The sequence below is a fragment of the Manis javanica genome, chromosome 11 (genome assembly GCF_040802235.1).
Source record: "Manis javanica isolate MJ-LG chromosome 11, MJ_LKY, whole genome shotgun sequence".
Lineage (NCBI taxonomy): Eukaryota > Metazoa > Chordata > Mammalia > Pholidota > Manidae > Manis > Manis javanica.
Genome location: NC_133166.1, coordinates 22141508 through 22158929, shown reverse-complemented (window position 1 = coordinate 22158929; position 17422 = coordinate 22141508). Strand labels below are relative to the sequence as shown.

Genomic DNA, 17422 nt, shown 5'->3' with positions numbered 1-17422 from the left:
GCAACTGGGAATCACGGGGAACTCTGGGCACCCGAACCCCCGCAGCGCAGTGCGGAGGCCCCCCACCGCGATAAACAGCCTCCCACCTGTTCCCCCTCCAACGTGGCTCTGCCATATTGGAGAAGCAGCCTGAGGCCAGCCACGCCCACAGCAACTGCAGCGCTATACTCCATAACGGCCGGGCAAGATCAGTAGCCCCGTCTGCACGCAGCTGCCCAGCACAAGCTGCTAGAGGCTGCTGTTCTCCCAGGAGAGGAAGGCTACAAACTAGCAAGGGACTTTCTCTTACCCAACACACGCGCCAGTTCCTCACAAATATTATCTATCGCCATGAAAAGGCAGAACAAATTGATACAGACCAAGATCACAGAGGCAAACCCTGAGACGGAGATAGACCTAACCAGTCTTCCTGAAAAAGAATTAAAAATAAAGCTCATAACCATGATGATGGAGCTGCAGAGAAGTATGCAAGAGCTAAGGGATGATGTCCGGAAGGAGATTACAGAAATGAAACAATCTCTGGAAGGATTTATAAACAGAATGGATAAGATGCAAGAGGCCATTGATGGAATAGAAACCAGAGAACAGGAACACATAGAAGCTGATGCAGAGAGAGATAAAAGGATCTCCAGGAATGAAACAATAACAATATTAAGAGAACTGTGTGACCAATCCAAAAGGAACAATATCTGCATTATAGGGGTACCAGAAGAAGAGAGAGAGAAAGGGATAGAAAGTGTATTTGAAGAAATAATTGCTGAAAACTTCCCCAAACTGGGGGAGAAAATAGTCTCTCAGACCATGGAAGTGTGCAGAACTCCCAACAGAAAGGACCCAAGGAGGACAACACCAAGACACATAATAATTAAAATGGCAAAGATCAAGGACAAGGACAGAGTTTTAAAGGCAGCTAGAGAGAGGAAAAAGGTCACCTACAAAGGAAAACCCATCAGGCTATCATCAGACTTCTCAACAGAAACCTTACAGGCCAGAAGAGAATGGCATGATATATTTAATGCAATGAAACAGAAGGGCCTTGAACCAAGAATACTGTATCCAGCATGACTATCATTTAAATATGAAGGAGGGATTAAACAATTCCCAGACAAGCAAAAGTTGAGGGAATTTGCCTCCCACAAACCACCTCTACAGGGTATTTTAGAGGGACTGCTCTAGATGGGAGCACTCCTAAGACTAAATAGATGTCACCAGAGAAAATAGAATCACAGCAAAGGAAGCAGACCAACCAAATACTAACTAAAGGCAAAAAATAAAATCAACTACCCATAAAAGCAGTTAAAGGAAGCACAAAAGAGCACAGAATTAAACAACCAACATATAAAGAATGGAGGAGGAGGAATAAGAAGGGAGAAAAATAAATGACCAGACAGTGTTTAAAATAGCTCAATAAGTGAGTTAAGTTAGACAGTAAGATACTAAAGAAGCTAACCTTGAACCTTTGGCAACCATGAATCTAAAGACTGCAATGGCAATAAGTGCATATCTTTCAATAATCATCCTAAATGTAAATGGACTGAATGCACCAATCAAAAGACACAGAATAACAGAATGGATAAAAAAGCAAGACCCATCTACATGATGCTTACAAGAGACTCACCTCAAACCCAAAGACTATAGAAACAAAGAAAGACTGAAGGAACAAAACAGCAGCAGAATCATAGAACCTAAGAATGGACTAACAGTTACCAAAGGGAAAGGGATTGGGGAGAAAGGGAGGAAAGGGAGGGATATGGGTGGGGAAAAATAAAGGGGGCATCACGATTAGCATGTATAATGTGGGGGGAGGCATGGGGAGGGCTGTGCAACACAGACAAGCAGTGATTCTACAGCATCTTACTACGCTGATGGACAGTACTGTAATGGGGTTTGTGGGGGGAATTCAGTGAAAGGGGACCCAAGTAAACATAATATTCTACATGTAATTGTAGATTAATGACAACAAAATAAATTAATTTAAAAAAATGTAAACTGATAACATCCTTTAAAAAATATAATAACCTGAGACTTCCAGTAAGATGGTGGCATAGAGAGAGCTTGAACCCACCTCCTCCCACCTTCACATGGAACCTACACCTGTGCACAGGGCACCTCATCCTGAGGAAGAACCAAGCGCTAACTGAGCACCTGCACAATGAGGGACAGAAAGAGCACACACCTCAGGACAGACAGACGCCGAAACACAGGGAACGCCACCCCCAGTGTGATGACCTGCAGAGGGGCGGTGTACTGCTGAGGGACCTGGTCACAGATTCCCTGCCCTGAGGCAGAGAAAAAAAGCTGCACTTTGAAGTGCATCTATATTGTAAGGGGAAAAAACCTAGTTTACAGAACTAAAATACAAGCTGGAACTCTCCCCAGATTGGAGGTCTGGAGAGCACTATTGTTTGTAGTCCTTCATCACACTGATAGTGATGTCGGGAGCAGGGCTGGGGTGCACACACTGATTTCAGATTTGGTTTAAGTGGCTTCCCAGCCCACACCCACACCCACACCCAGGCTCATCAGCACTGGAAAGTGCATTTGGACTGCAGCTGCCATGAGGTCACAGAGCCCATCGCATATGCCTCCCTTAGCCACCGCTGGGGCTTCCCTGCAGCCAGTCATTGCCACATGCCTGAGCTGGTGCTGCACCGTGAACTTGGACTTGGAGCCAGTACCCATGGAAGTGGGGATTTCCTGGGGGCTGCACACCCCTGGAGAGTGCACCTGAGCTGCTGCTGCACCCTGGGCATGAAGCAGGTAGCTGTGGAGGTGGGGAGACCATACCTTGACCTACTACCTCCCTACCAGCATGGACCCTATGAATATCCATTTAGGTACCCCTCAGACTGACCCCTCCAAGTGTGTCTCCTCCCTTAGACCACACCCTGAGAGCTCTGACACCAGGAAATCCCAGCTAATGTTCACAAGTCCTCCAGACAACTAGTCAAAACCACCAGGCACACATAGTCTGCCCAGGGGCCTCCCCTACACAAGACCAGTCCTTCAAGACTAGGAGAGGTAGCCCTTTCTACTAATTCATAGAATCAAGCACAGAAAGCCAGACAAAATGAGGAGACAGAGAAATACACTTGAAATAAAACAACATGGCAAAACTTGGGAAAAAGAATGAAATGAAACAGAATTAAGCAATCTACCAGATAAAGAGTTCAAAATAATGATTATAAAAGTCCTCACCGGACTTGAGAGAAAATTGGAATAACTCACTGAGAACCTCTACAAAGAGACAGAATACAAAACAGAACCAATCAGAGATGAAGAATACAATAAATGAAATGAAAAATGCACTAGTGGGAATAAACTGTAAATTAGAGGATGCAGAAGAATGAGGTCATCAGTTTGGAAGACCAAGTAATGGAAAGCACTCAAGCTGAACAGCAGAAAGAAAAAAGAATCAGAAGAAATGAGGAAAGGACTGAGACAATATCAAACATCCAAATGTTTGCATTATAGGAGCCACAGAAGGAGAATGGAGAAAGGAGTAGAAAACTTATTTGAAGAAATAAAAGCTGAACCCACAGACCAATGGAACAGAATAGAGAGCCCAGATATAAGCCCATGCACATATGGCCAATTAATATATGATAAAGGAGTCATGAATATACACTGGGGAAAAGAGAGCCTTTTTAACAACTGTGTTGGCAAATCTGGACAGTTAAATGCAAGAGAACGAAACTGGATTATTATCTAACTCCATACACAAAAGTAAACTCAAAATGGACCAAATACCTGAATGTAAGTCATGAAACCATAAAACTCTTAGAAGAAAACATAGGCAAAATCTCTTGAATATAAACATGAGCCCCTTTTTCCTGAACACATCTTCTCAGTGAGAGAAACAAAAGCAAAAATGAACAAATGAGACTACATCAAACTAAAAAGCTTCTGTACAGCAAAAGACACCATCAGTAGAACAAAAAGGCATCCTACAGTATGGGAGAATATATTTGTAAATGACTCATCTGATAAGGGGTTCACACCCAAAATATATAAAGAGCTTACACACACCTCAACACCCAAAACACAAATAACCCAATTAAAAAATGGGTGGAGGATATGAACAGACAATTCTCCAAGGAAGAAATACAAATGACCAATAGGCACATGAAAAGATGCTCCACATCACTAATCATCAGGGAAATGCAAAGTAAAAACACAATGAGATACTACCTCACACCAGTTAGGATGGCCAATATCCAAAAGACAAGGAACAACAAATAGTGAGGATGCATAGAAATAGGAACCCTCTTACACTGTTGGTGGGAATGCAAATTGGTAAAACTGCTGTGCAAGTATGGAGGTTCCTCCAAAAACTAAAAACAGAAATACCATACAACCCAGCAATTCCACCTCTGGGAATCTACCTGAAAAAAAATGAAATCAGTAATTCAAAAAGGTATATGTACCTCTCTGTTTATTGCCACATTATTTACAATACCCAAGTAATGGAAGCAATCAAAGTGTCCATCAACACAGATGAAGAAATAAAGAAGATGTGGTACATATTCACAATGGAATGTTATTCAGCCATAAAAAAGAAATTTCTTTTTTTTGCCATATTTTTTTACCATATTGCCATTTCTGACAACATGGACAGACCTAGCACGTATTATGCTAAGTGAAATAAGTCAGAAAAAGCTGAATACCATATGGTTTTATTTATATTTGGAATCTGAAAAACAAAACCAACAGACAAAACAGAAATAGACTCATAAACACAGAGAATGGATGGTTGGTTACCATGGTGGGGATAGGAGGGAGGATGGTGAAATAGGTGAAGGGGATAAAGAGGTACAAATTTCAAATTATGAAATAATTAAGTCACAGGGATGGAAGTATAGCATAGATCATAATATTGTAAGACCTCTGCATGTTGACAGTAACTAGAGTTATGGTGAGAATTTAATAATGCATATAATTGATGAATCACTAAGTTGTATATCTAAAACACTATAATATTGTATATAGAGTATATTAAAAAAAAATCCACCTACTGGAATTAAAAACTAAACACACCACCTGATCTGGCAATTTCACTTTTGTGAATTCACTATGGAGAAATAAAAGCACCAGAATGTAGGACTACAGGCCTTCCTTGAATTATGATAGGGTTACATCCTGATAAACCCAATTTAAGTTGAAAATATCATTAATCTACTGAACAACACAGTTTAGCCTAGCTTACCTTAAACGTGTTCAGAATATTTATATTAGCCTATAGATGGACAAAATCATCTAACATAAAGGCCTATTTTATAATGAAGCGCTGAAGAGCTCATGTAATTTATTGAATACTGTACAGACAGTCCCTGACATACAATGGTTTGATTTAATGATTTTTTGACTTTAAAATGGTGTGAAAGTGATAAGGGTTCAGTAGAAACCATCCTTCAAATTTTGAATTTTGATCTTTTCCCAGGATAGAGATATGCAGTACAGTACTCTCCCACAAGAGGCTGGGCAGTGGCAGAGAGGTGCAGCTCCCAGGGAGCCATGTGACCATGAGTGGTAACAACGGATACACTTACAGTCCTTCTGTACCCATACAATCATTCTGTTTTTCACTTTTAGTACAGTACTCGATTCAATTGAGTATAAAATGATATATCTACCTACAGTACTGTCCATGATACTGAAGTACAAATAATATTTATATGAACATAAATATCTGATATGGGAAGGCAGAGGAAGAATTATGACTGGAGAATAGAGATGACGGTCTTGTTTTCTGAAGTATTAAAATAAGCAGGCTTTACTTTTTATACCTTGGTACTATCTGAAGTATTAAAATAAGCAGGCTTTACTTTTTAAACAAAAAACCCAATAAAGAAGAAACAAAACAGGCTCAAAGGTTCTGTGTTTCTAGCTATATTTAAGAACTTAATTGGCTACTTTTTCCCATGTTCAAACATACAAAAGGCACCAATGTTTACATATTAAGGATATAATGAGTGGGCCTCACCCTAGAACAATTGATTAAAATATCAAATAACTTGTATATATTGGTATATACCCTAGGCTAGGCTCTTAGAAATGCAATGTAGGATACTGTGTCTGCTTTGTGGGAGCTCACTTTATACAGGTGGGAAAGAGGTTACTGGAGAAGGTCAGAGATTTTTGGGATTCAGTAGAGTTGAAAAGTAGAGGCCAACAATATGGTCAAGTTCTACTTTTTTTTAAAATTTATTTTTATTTTTATTTCATTTTGGTATCATTAATCTACAATTACATGAGGAACATTGTTTACTAGACTCCCCCCTTCACCAACTTCCCCCCACATACCGCATTACAGTCACTGTCCATCAGCGTAATAACATGTTGTAGAATCACTATTTGTCTTCTCTGCGTTGTATAGCCCTCCCTGTGCCCCCCCCCATTATACATGCTAATCGTAATGCCCCCTTTCTCCCCCCTACCAGTTATCCCTCCCTTCCCACCCATCCTCCCCAGTCCCTTTCCCTTTGGTAACTGTTAGTCCATTCTTGGGTTCTGTGAGTCTTCTGCTGTTTTGCTCCTTCAATTTTTTTCTTTGCTCTTATACTCCACAGATGAGTGAAATCATGTGATACTTGCCTTTCTCCACCTGGCTTATTTCACTGAGCATAATACCCTCTAGCTCCATCCATGTTGTTGCAAATGGTAGGATCTGTTTTCTTCTTATGGCTGAATAATATTCCATTGTGTATATGTACCACATCTTCTTTATCCATTCATCTACTGATGGACACTTAGGTTGCTTCCATTTCTTGGCTATTGTGAATAGTGCTGTGATAAACATAGGGGTACATATGTCTTTTTCAAACTGGGCTGCTGCATTCTTAGGGCAAATTCCTAGGAGTGGAATTCCTGAGTCAAATGGTATTTCTATTGTGACAAGTTCCACTTTTAAATGAATGAAAGTAACTTCTCTTGAGTAATTATCACTAACATTTTAAAACTGCTACTCTAACTGCTATTTCCCTAAAAAAAATTCTATAGATTTGCGGAGGCTGGGTTTGGGGGGGTTGTTTCTATAAGAATAAATAGTATGTATTTCCTGTTATATTTATTGCCTCCATTTCAAAACCCCTGTAATAATCTCATCTGTAACTACTATGAAAATTTTCCACAGCTGAATGAGGTAATCATGTGCTTCATCTTACAAATAATTCATCTATGGTTAGTCAGGTAGGTGACAAAATAGATTCAGCTCTTGACCTTTCAAATCATCTTAGGCTTGTGAATCCATTTCCAACAGGGCATTGTGTCATAAGATGAGGATCACATGCCAGAAATTACGATAAAAGTTACTTCAACATATTTATATATACTTATAAGACACTGTTTTCATATTCTGGTAAAGGTTATAGACATTAAAAAAAAACTGTGGACATTATAGAAAACAAAATACCCATGTATCTTCATAGCCAAAATTAAAGTTAAAGCCAATGTGGGTAGAACAAGTTTCCAAAAATATATAAGGAATGTTAGTATGTACTGTGCTTTGGCACTGGGAATCAATCCAAAAACATTTAATCTTGGCAATGCTGTTTGATAATAAACATTCCTTTCTTTCCCCTTTGAGTTCACTTTTTGATTCTCATGGAATGGAATGAAAGGTTGCAGCGACAGCAGAGGGGTCACTGCCACATGCTTTTGCACTACTCTAGCAGTTTCCCAAAGCATGTCATCAGAGAATAATTTCTTCCTTTTTCCTCTTTCACCCTCTTAATTGTTAAAATGTTTTCTTTTCTGAAATCACATTCTTCCTCTGTTTCTTAAAAATTGCTCTCTTGTTGTCCTCTTTTCCTTCCTTTGCCTGACAGAACACCAAAATGTTCTTTCTAGCTGCATTAGTATTTTTCCTTTCTTAGATGTTGTAAAATGCTTACTCCTGTTGCAAGAGCAGATAAGAAGAATCTTTTTGAGTTGGTTTAGTAGCCATCTTCCTGTACTCAGCAAAATAACTTCTGAAGGGCTTCATAGGCTTTATGGTACTGTAATGACCTAGAAAGCAGTGGGTCCTTGGGAACAACATGCTTGGGCTTGAATGCTGTCTATGCCATTTATTTGTTGTGTGACCTTGGGAATATTATTTAACTTTTCAACTTCAATTACCTATCTCCAAAATGAAGACAATTCTCCATTATCATAAAGATTAAGGGTGGTAAAATATTTAAACCCCTAATATATGCTAGGTACATAGGAGGTATTTAATACATCACTCCTTTTGTTATTTTTATGAGGCAAGGAGAATCTAGATAAAGGCTGGGATATATTTAATACAGAGGAAGACTGCTCCTTATAATTGACTAGCAAAATCTCTGAATTCCATCTGGACAGAAGTGATCATAGTGATTATCATTCAAACACAACACAAGTAGATTCTAAGAGATGATGTTGAAAATATCAGCAAAATGGATTTCTACTTCCAGGCAAGATGGAGTGTCAGGGACTAGAAACAACTAAGAAACTGTTCAACATATATGAAAGAACACTTTTCAAGACATTGGACATCATGCAATGAAGGACAGGGATCTTCTGGGGATGGGAAACAAGTTCCCCAAGGTACTGTCTAAAAAAGTTTCCAGGCTGAGACAAAGAATTAGGTAACTCATGCAGAAAATGGTGGTCTACCTGAATTGAGTATGTGGGACTGGGAATTCAGGAAGGCCTAAGTGACTAGAGTTCATAGGGTAATGAAGAGGAGAGAGATGCAGAGAGAAAACTCTGGAAATCTGCAGGGGGTCCCCATCAAGTCTTCAGCTGAGCAGTGATCAGCACATATACATGAAGAACTATCTGAAGCCAGGGAGAGAACCATGCAAAGGATTAGAAGGATTAATCCTCAGCACTCACACAGGTCTGGAAGTATTACCTGATCCATCTTAGCAGAGTGAGAAATCTAGTAAGGCACAGGGCATCAGGGGCAGAACTCAGAAAATCAGTAAGGAAGTAGAAGACAAACATTATAAGAAAACTTTACTTAATTGACACTTAGAGAACATAACACTTAACAACAGCAGAATATACATTCTTTTTAGTACATGTGTGACATTTACCAAGATATACCATACACTGGGACACAAAACAAGTCTCAATGAATTTAAAAGGATCAAGTATGTTATCTGACCACAATTGAAAAAATCAGAAATCAGTAACAGGAATTTGTAAAATCCTCCCAAATCTGGAAACTCAGTAACACTTCTAAATAACCCATGAATCAAATAAGAAATCAAAAGGCAAATTAGAAAATATTTTGAATTGAATGCAAATGATAACACAATGTATCAGAATTTGTGCAACAGAGCCTAAGCAACACTTAAAGGGAAATGTTTAGTGCCAAATACCTATGCACTGGAAAAGTAGGAACATCTCAAATCACTGATCTCAGCTTCTACCCTAAGAAATTAGGAAAGAGCAAATTAAGTCCAAATAAACCAGATGAAAGCAAATAATAAAAACCAGAGCAGAAATCAATAATACAGAAAACAGAAAAACAGAAGAGAAAAAACCAGTGAAATCAAAAGCTGGTTCTTTAAGAAGAGCCATCGAATTGACAAACCTCTAGCAGAATGATTAGGAAAAAAAGAGGAGATGCAAATAACTATTATAAGGAATGAGAGGAGTGATGCTACTACAGATTCTCTAGATAATGAATAATAAAGGAATATTGTGAATAACCTTGTGCCATAAAGTTGGCCATTTAGATGGGACAGATACTTCTTTGAAAGAGACAAATGATCAAAGTCCACTCAAAAGGAATAAACGGAATAACCCTACATCTACTAAAAAAATTGAGTTTATTGCTTAAAAACTCCCACAAAGAAAATCCAGACCCAGATAACAGCTCTTGTGAATTCTACAAAACATTTGAGGAAGAAAAAATTCTACACAATTCTACATAAGCTTTCAGAAAACTGTAGAGGAGGGGATACTTTTCAAATCATTCTATGAAACAAGAATCATACAAAACCAGACAACAACATTACAAGAAAACTAAAGCCTAGTATCTACCAAGAAGAGAGACACAAAAATGCTCATCAAAATTTTAACAAATCAATTCCAGTTGATATATAAAAAGGATAATAAAACATGATCCAAGTAGAATTTAATCACAAATGCAAAGTTGGTTGAATATTTAAAAAACCATCAATGCAATTCACATTAACAAACTATAAAAAAAACTGATTTTTGTATATTGATCCTGGGGTGATGGATATGTTCATTATCTTAATTGTGGTAGACGTTTCACTGGTGTATACATATGTCAGAATGTGTCAAATTGTATACTTTAAACATGTATGGCTTCTTGTATATCAATTACAGCTTAGCAAAACTTAAAAAATATCAGTAAAGCTTGGGAGTTTTAATGACAACTGGCCATACAGTTAGTACTTGGAAGATGCAAGACCATGAATTGCTTTGAAAATAGGACATTCAATGATGATTCAAAAAGGCAAGCACAGAAGTTGAAATGAATCGTGATAAAGATTCGAGGAATAAAAGGTCATCCACAGAGTAAGGAAGTATGGTAAAGAGGAAGGCTTCAGAGGCGGACATTATCTGGGTTCAAATACCAGCTCTTTCCACTTATTACCTGTGTGCCATTTGGCAAGATATTGAATTCCTCTAAGTCTTTCTCCTCATTAGTTAATACATTAAGGATTGCTGTGGTCATTAACTGAAGTAATGTACGAATGTGCCTGACATAGTACCTGGTACAGAATAAATGCTTTATCAACACAAACTCCTTCCTTTTAGTAGTACTTTAAGCTTAGTTGGTAGAACTGGGGTAAACTGCTTATTTTGAGAGTATTTTTTTTTTTTTTGAGAGGGCATCTCTCATATTTATTGATCAAATGGTTGTTAACAACAATAAAATTCTGTATAGGGGGGTCAATGCTCAATGCACAATCATTAATCCACCTCAAGCCTAATTCTCGTCAGTCTCCAATCTTCTGAAGCATAACGAACAAGTTCTTACATGGTGAACGAATTCTTACATAGTGAATAAGTTCTTACATGGCGAACAGTACAAGGGCATTCATCACAGAAACTTTCGGTTTTGATCACGCATTATGAATTATAAACAATCAGGTCAAATATGAATATTTGTTTGATTTTTATACTTGATTTATATGTGGATCCCACATTTCTCCCTTTATTATTATTATTATTTTTATTTTTAATAAAATGCTGAAGTGGTAGGTAGATGCAAGATAAAGGTAGAAAACATAGTTTAGTGTTGTAAGAGAGCAATTGTAGATGATCAGGTGTGTGCCTGTAGACTATGTGTTAATCCAAGCTAGACAAGGGCATTAAAACATCCACAGATGCAGAAGATTTCTCTCAAAACAGGGGGGGTGAGGTTCTAAGCCTCACCACTGTTGATCCCAATTTCTCACCTGGTGGCCCCCCTGCGACTGTGCCTGTCTTAGGTTGTTCCTCCCTTGAGGAATCTTACCTGTCTCTGGCTAACCAGTCATCTTCCAGGGCCATACAGGGAGATGTAGAGTTGGTAAGTGAGAGAGAAGCCATATTGTTTGAAAAGGTTAGCTTTTTACTTCTTTGCAGATTTATGCCCTGTGGCTCCTATGCCCAGCACTTGTCATTTTGAGGGTATTTTTGAACCAGTATTATGTGTAAGGATCTGTGTCTGGCACTTTACTCATTATTATGGCTGTGCAGAGAGTCTAAGAACATAATACAGGTGGAAATACTTTTCTTCAAAGTGAAATTCTCTACATCTTTTAAATGCCCATCTTTTGGTCTTAGCTGTCAGTGAAACTAGTTCTCTCAATCTGTGGATAGAAACTCAATTATATTATATTCCCGTATCCAGCAAGATTCTCATGAGCAGTGAAGTCTCAATACTCTCTGAATTGAATAACATGCTTTCTGAATTGAATTAAACTGATCCTACTGGTAATTTGAAATGTTAGTTTCACTAAAAATATGTAGGCTCTTTAAGTATGGAGTTTGGTCCAATAAAAAGACCACTGCCCATTGGAAAGGATGTAAATATGAAAATGAGTGAACATTTTTGCAGGTGTAGTTATTTTCTACACTTTATATTTATTTCATAACAAAAATCCATTGTTTCTTTTCTTTGGAATTAGCTTAAGCCAACAAACAGACTATATTTCAAAAACAAAGCCCACTGTACTGTAAGGACTATTAAGCATTTTTGAGGCAAACTACCATCCTGAAGATTTAAAATATTTAATTTCCTTGCCTTTCAAACACATTAGCACAGTCTTCATGAGTAGGGTCAGAATTTATATGCAATTCTGCAAAATGTTCATACCCTTAGAATGTACAACACAGTAGACGTCAGGATGCCTTTGTATAGTAGTTGGGGGAAATGGATGAAGACAAGGAAGTAGTGTGAACACTGTCAGCTATAGTTTGAGAATCTGGGGTAGGGAGGAAGAATAAAAGAACAAAATTTAATGAATCTCAAAGAACTATAGATCTCTGACCCATTAATTCTACTTCTAAGAGTCTATATTACAGAAAAAGTCCCCAGGATGAAAAAATGAAGTATGTACATAAATGTTTGTTAGAGTATTATATAGAAAATCTGGAGGCAATCTAAATATTGAACCTATAGGAGAATAGTTCAGTGAATTATAGTATACTTTCCTGATGGAAAACCATACAGACATGAAAAGAATGAAGACCATCCAGAAAGATGGAATGTTAGATGAAAAAATACACATAATTTACTTTATTATGATAAATATATTTTAAAAAAGAATAGTAGAAAGAAGAAGGAATTATATAAAGTTGCTAGCATCATATTATAAGGATGGAGTTGTTGGTCATTTTCTTTTTCATTGTGCTTTTTAATTTTTTCATAATCTAGTTATATAGCTTTCTATTCTAAAATTAACATAATTTCAAAATTAGGTAGCAAACTGAGTATGGGTTTTTGAGTAAGAGAAGAGAGGAAGACAAGTGAAGGGAAGGATGAATGACAAAAAGGCTGACTGGGTTGTTGGCAGCAATCCAATCATAGGTAGTTGTGTATAGGCTCTGGTGAACCATCCGTTAATTAACTATATCAGTAGATTGCTCTCCCGTTTAAAAAATGTTGCTGTTTTCTGTAATTCTTTTTCTCTTTTTCTTCCCAATCCTAAATTCTGTATGACAGCATACTATAGAAGGCAAAGAGTTAATACCCAAGTAAATACAGTTCCTTTCTTATTCTATAAAGTAAACAGACTGCATACTTTTAAAACATTTATCTCCCTTAAGACACTGTACACTGTAATGTCTTAGAGTAGTATTAACCATGCTATCCGATGGAAGGGAATTCTAAACTTCATACCCTAATGCTTTTGTTGGCATGTATAATGAAAGAAATAATTTGGTCCCCGACGGTGCACTTTTGCTTTATACTCCTAGCCAGCTAGCTGTCAGTTTGAAGAACTACAATTCCCTCTAAATTATTTCAGTGATATCACTGAAAAGCAGGCTGAGTAAATATTGGGACTTCATTAAGCTTTGTGTTTATAACTCTCCCTTATTTATAAATAGTCCCTCTTTATCCATAGGAGATGTTCTAAGACTCCAAGTGGATACCTGAAACCAGTTAGTACCAAACCCTATGTATACTGTTTTTTTCCTATATAAACATATCTATGATAAAGTTTTATTTATAAATTAAGCACAGTAAGACATTAACAATAAAATAGAAAAATAACAATATACTGTAATACAAGTTAGGAGGATGTGATCTTTCTCAAAACATCTTATTGTACTATACTCACCCTTCTTGTGATGATGTGAGATGATAAAATGTGTGAATGAGTGAGGAGGATGTAGGCATTGCAATGAACTGTTTGTCTACTACTGACCTTCTGGTATGTCAGGAGGATCATCTGCTTCCTGACTGTTGTTGACCTCAGGAACTGAAACCATGGAAAATGAAACCATGGATAAGGGAGGACTACTGTATTATTAGTAGAGCTTCCAGAAAATACATCCTTCAGCTGAAAGCAGGAAGACATGGGCTCCATAAGGCTGACTAGAGGGAAGGAAAGAGTGGAAGGGAGCCAAGTGCTCCCTTCACAGAGGATATGATTTGTCTCTAGAGGAGCTGATGTCTTTGGACAGTTCTCAAAACTAACCAATTTATTCAGCACTTATTTAGTACTACTCATTGCCACACTATATTAGACACATCTTCATTTCCTTCTTTTACACTATGAAGCCCTTCTTTATCTCCTGTTAAATTTCTTTAAAGACTATCTCAAATGACATCCCTTTATGGGCGAACATCTTTCCCATTTGTATCGAGCATTTCTGATTGTATTTCACAAAATTATAAGATTTTGGAATAGCAGGGGATCTTAGAAGCATTCAATCTAACTTTATCTCTGAAACCTAGAGAGAAGTAACTTTCTCAAAGATGCATTGATGAGTTAGGAGTAAGCAATTCCAAATTTGCGACATAGTAGCCCAGTCATAGACCATCATGTATATCATTAAGATCTATAAAGGTCTGACTGTTCTACTAGTATGTATGCTCTTTGGAGAGAAAGTAAGCTCTTTTTCATCTCTGATTTTCTCAGGAAGTAGGCAGTCAGACAGTAAGTGCCTGCCTAGTTGATTTAGTTAGAAAAGGTGCTAGTCCAAGAAAATAATAGGTTTGATTGGTTGCCAAGAGTGTTATGATGAAGGCTTTATTAAAATATCATTGATATACAATCTTATGATGGTTTCACATAAACAAAACAGTGGTTCAACAGTCACCCATACAATCAAGTCCTTACCCCTCTTTGCAGTCACTATCAGTGCAGTAAGATTCTATAGAGTCATTACTTGTCTTCTCTGTGCTCTACTGTCTTCCCTGTGACCTACCTATACTGTCACTGAGAATTGTAGTGCCCCTTAATCCCCTCCTTCCTCCCTACTCATCCTACTCAGCTGCTCCCTTTGGTAATAAACACTAGTCCCTTCTTGGTGTCTGTGAGTCCGCTGCTATTTTGTCTTGCAGTTTCGCTTTGTTTTTATACTCCACAAATGAGTGAAGTCATTTGTTACTTGTCTTTCTCCACCTGGCTTATTTCACTGAGCATAATGCCCTCTAGAACCATCCATGTTGTTGCAAATGGGAGGATTTTTCTATTTATGGCTGAATAATATTCCACTGTGTATATGTACCCCCTCTTCTTTATCCATTTCATCTACTGATGGACACTTAGGTTGCTTTCATATCTTGGCTATTCTGAATAGTGCTGCAATAAACATAAGGGTGCATATGTCTTTTTGAATATGAGATCTTGTTTTCTTTGGGTAAATTCCTAGGAGTGGAATTTCTGGGTCAAATGGTATTTCTATTTTTAGTTTTTTGAGGAACCTCCATACTGCTTTCCACAAAAGCTGAACCAATTTACATTCCCACCAGCAGTGTAGGATGGTTCCCCTTTCTCTGCATCTTTGCCAGCATTTGTTGTTTCTTGTCATTTGGGTGTTAGCCATCCTAATTGGTGTGAGGTGGTATCTCATTGTGGTTTTAATTTACATTTCTCTGATGATTAGCGATGTGGAATATCTTTTTATGTGCCTGCTGCCATCTGAATTTCTTCGTTGGGGAAGGGCTGTTCATATCCTCTGCCCATTTTTAATTGGGTTATTTGTTTTTTGGGTGTTGAGATATATGAATTATTTATATATTTTGTATGTTAAACCCTTATTGGATAAGTCATTTACAAATATGTTCTCCCATATTGTAGGATGCCTTTTTGTTCTGCTGATGGTATCCTTTGCTGTACAGAAGCTTTTTAGTTTGATGTAGTCCCACTTGTTCATTTTTGCTTTTGTTTTCTTGCCTGAGGAGATGTGTTCAGGAAAAAGTTGCACATGTTTATATTCAAGAGATTTTTGCCTATGTTTTCTTCTAAGAGTTTTATGGTTTCATGACTTACATTCAGGTCTTTGATCCATTTTGAGTTTACTTTTGTGTATGGGGATAGACAATAACCAGTTTCATTCTCTTGCATGTAGCTGTCCAGTTTTGCCAACACCAGTTGTTGAAGAGGCTGTCATTTCCCCATTGTATATCCATGGCTCTTTTATCATATATTAAGTGACAATATATGTGTGGGTTTATATCTGGGCCCTCTATTTTGATCCACTGATCTATGGGTCTGTTCTTGTGCTAGTACCAAACTGTCTTGATTAACTGTGGCTTTGTAGTAGAGCTTGAAATGGGGAGTGTAATCCCCCCAGCTTTATTCTTATTTTTCAGGATTGTTTTGGCTATCTGGGGTCTTTTGTGGTTCCATATGAATTTTACAACTATTTGTTCTAGCTCATTGAAGGATGCTGTGGGTATTTGTTTTTTTTACTGTTTCTATTTTATTTATTTATTTTTTACTAAGTTATAATTGATATGCAATCTTATGAAGGTTTCACAAGAAAATCAATGTGGTTTCTATGTTCACCCTTATTCTCAAGTCCCCTCCATACCCTATTGCAGTCACTGTCCATCAGTGTAGTAAGATGCCACAGCGTCCCTATTTGTCTTCTCTGTGCTACAATGTCTTCTCTGTGACCTCACACACACCATATGCACTAATCATGATACTCCTCAATCCCCTTCTCCCTCCCTCACTCCCTCCTTTGATAACTGCTAGTCCCTTTGTGGAATTTGTGAGTCTGCTGCTATTTTATTCCTTCAGTTTTGCTTTGTTGTTATACTCCATAAATGAGGGAAATCATTTGGTATTTGTCTTTCTCTGCCTGACTTATTTCACTGAGCATAATATTGTCTAGCTCCATCCATGTTGTTGCAAATAGTAGGATTTGTTTCTTTCTTATGGCTGAATAGTATTCCATTGTGTATATGTACTACCTCTTCTTTATCCATTCATCTACTGATGGACATGTAAGTTGCTTCCATATCTTGGCTATTGTAAATAAGTGCGGCAATAAACATAAGGTTGCATGTGTCCTTCTGAATCTGAGAGCTTGCTTTCTTTGGGTAAATTCCTAGGAGTGGAATTCCTGGGTCAAATGGTATTTCTATTTTAAGTTTTTTGAGGAACCTCCATATTGTTTTCCACCATGGTTGAACTAGTTTACATTCCCACCAGCAGTGTAGGAGGGTTCCCCTTTCTCCGCATCCTCACCAGCATTTGTTGTTCCTAGTCTTTTGGATGTTGGCCATCCTAACTGGTATGAGGTGATATCTCATTGTGGTTTTAATTTGCATTTCTCTGAAGATTAGTGATGTGGGGCATCTTTTCATGTGCCTGCTGGCCATCTGAATTTCTTCTTTGGAAAAGTGTTCAGACCCTCTGCCCATTTTTTAATTGGATTATTTGCTTTTTGTTTGTTGAGGTGCATGAGCTCCTTATATATTTTGGATGTCAACCCCTTATCGGATATGTCATTTATGAATATACCC

At 37.7% G+C, this 17422-nt stretch overlaps 1 protein-coding gene across 3 annotated transcripts in view; it reads right to left on the bottom strand.

Annotated features, from left to right (window-relative positions):
• FCHSD2 (FCH and double SH3 domains 2) overlaps positions 1-17422 on the bottom strand; it is a 332094-nt gene that overhangs the window by 14984 nt on the left and 299688 nt on the right. The gene's annotated exons all lie outside the window — the stretch shown is intronic.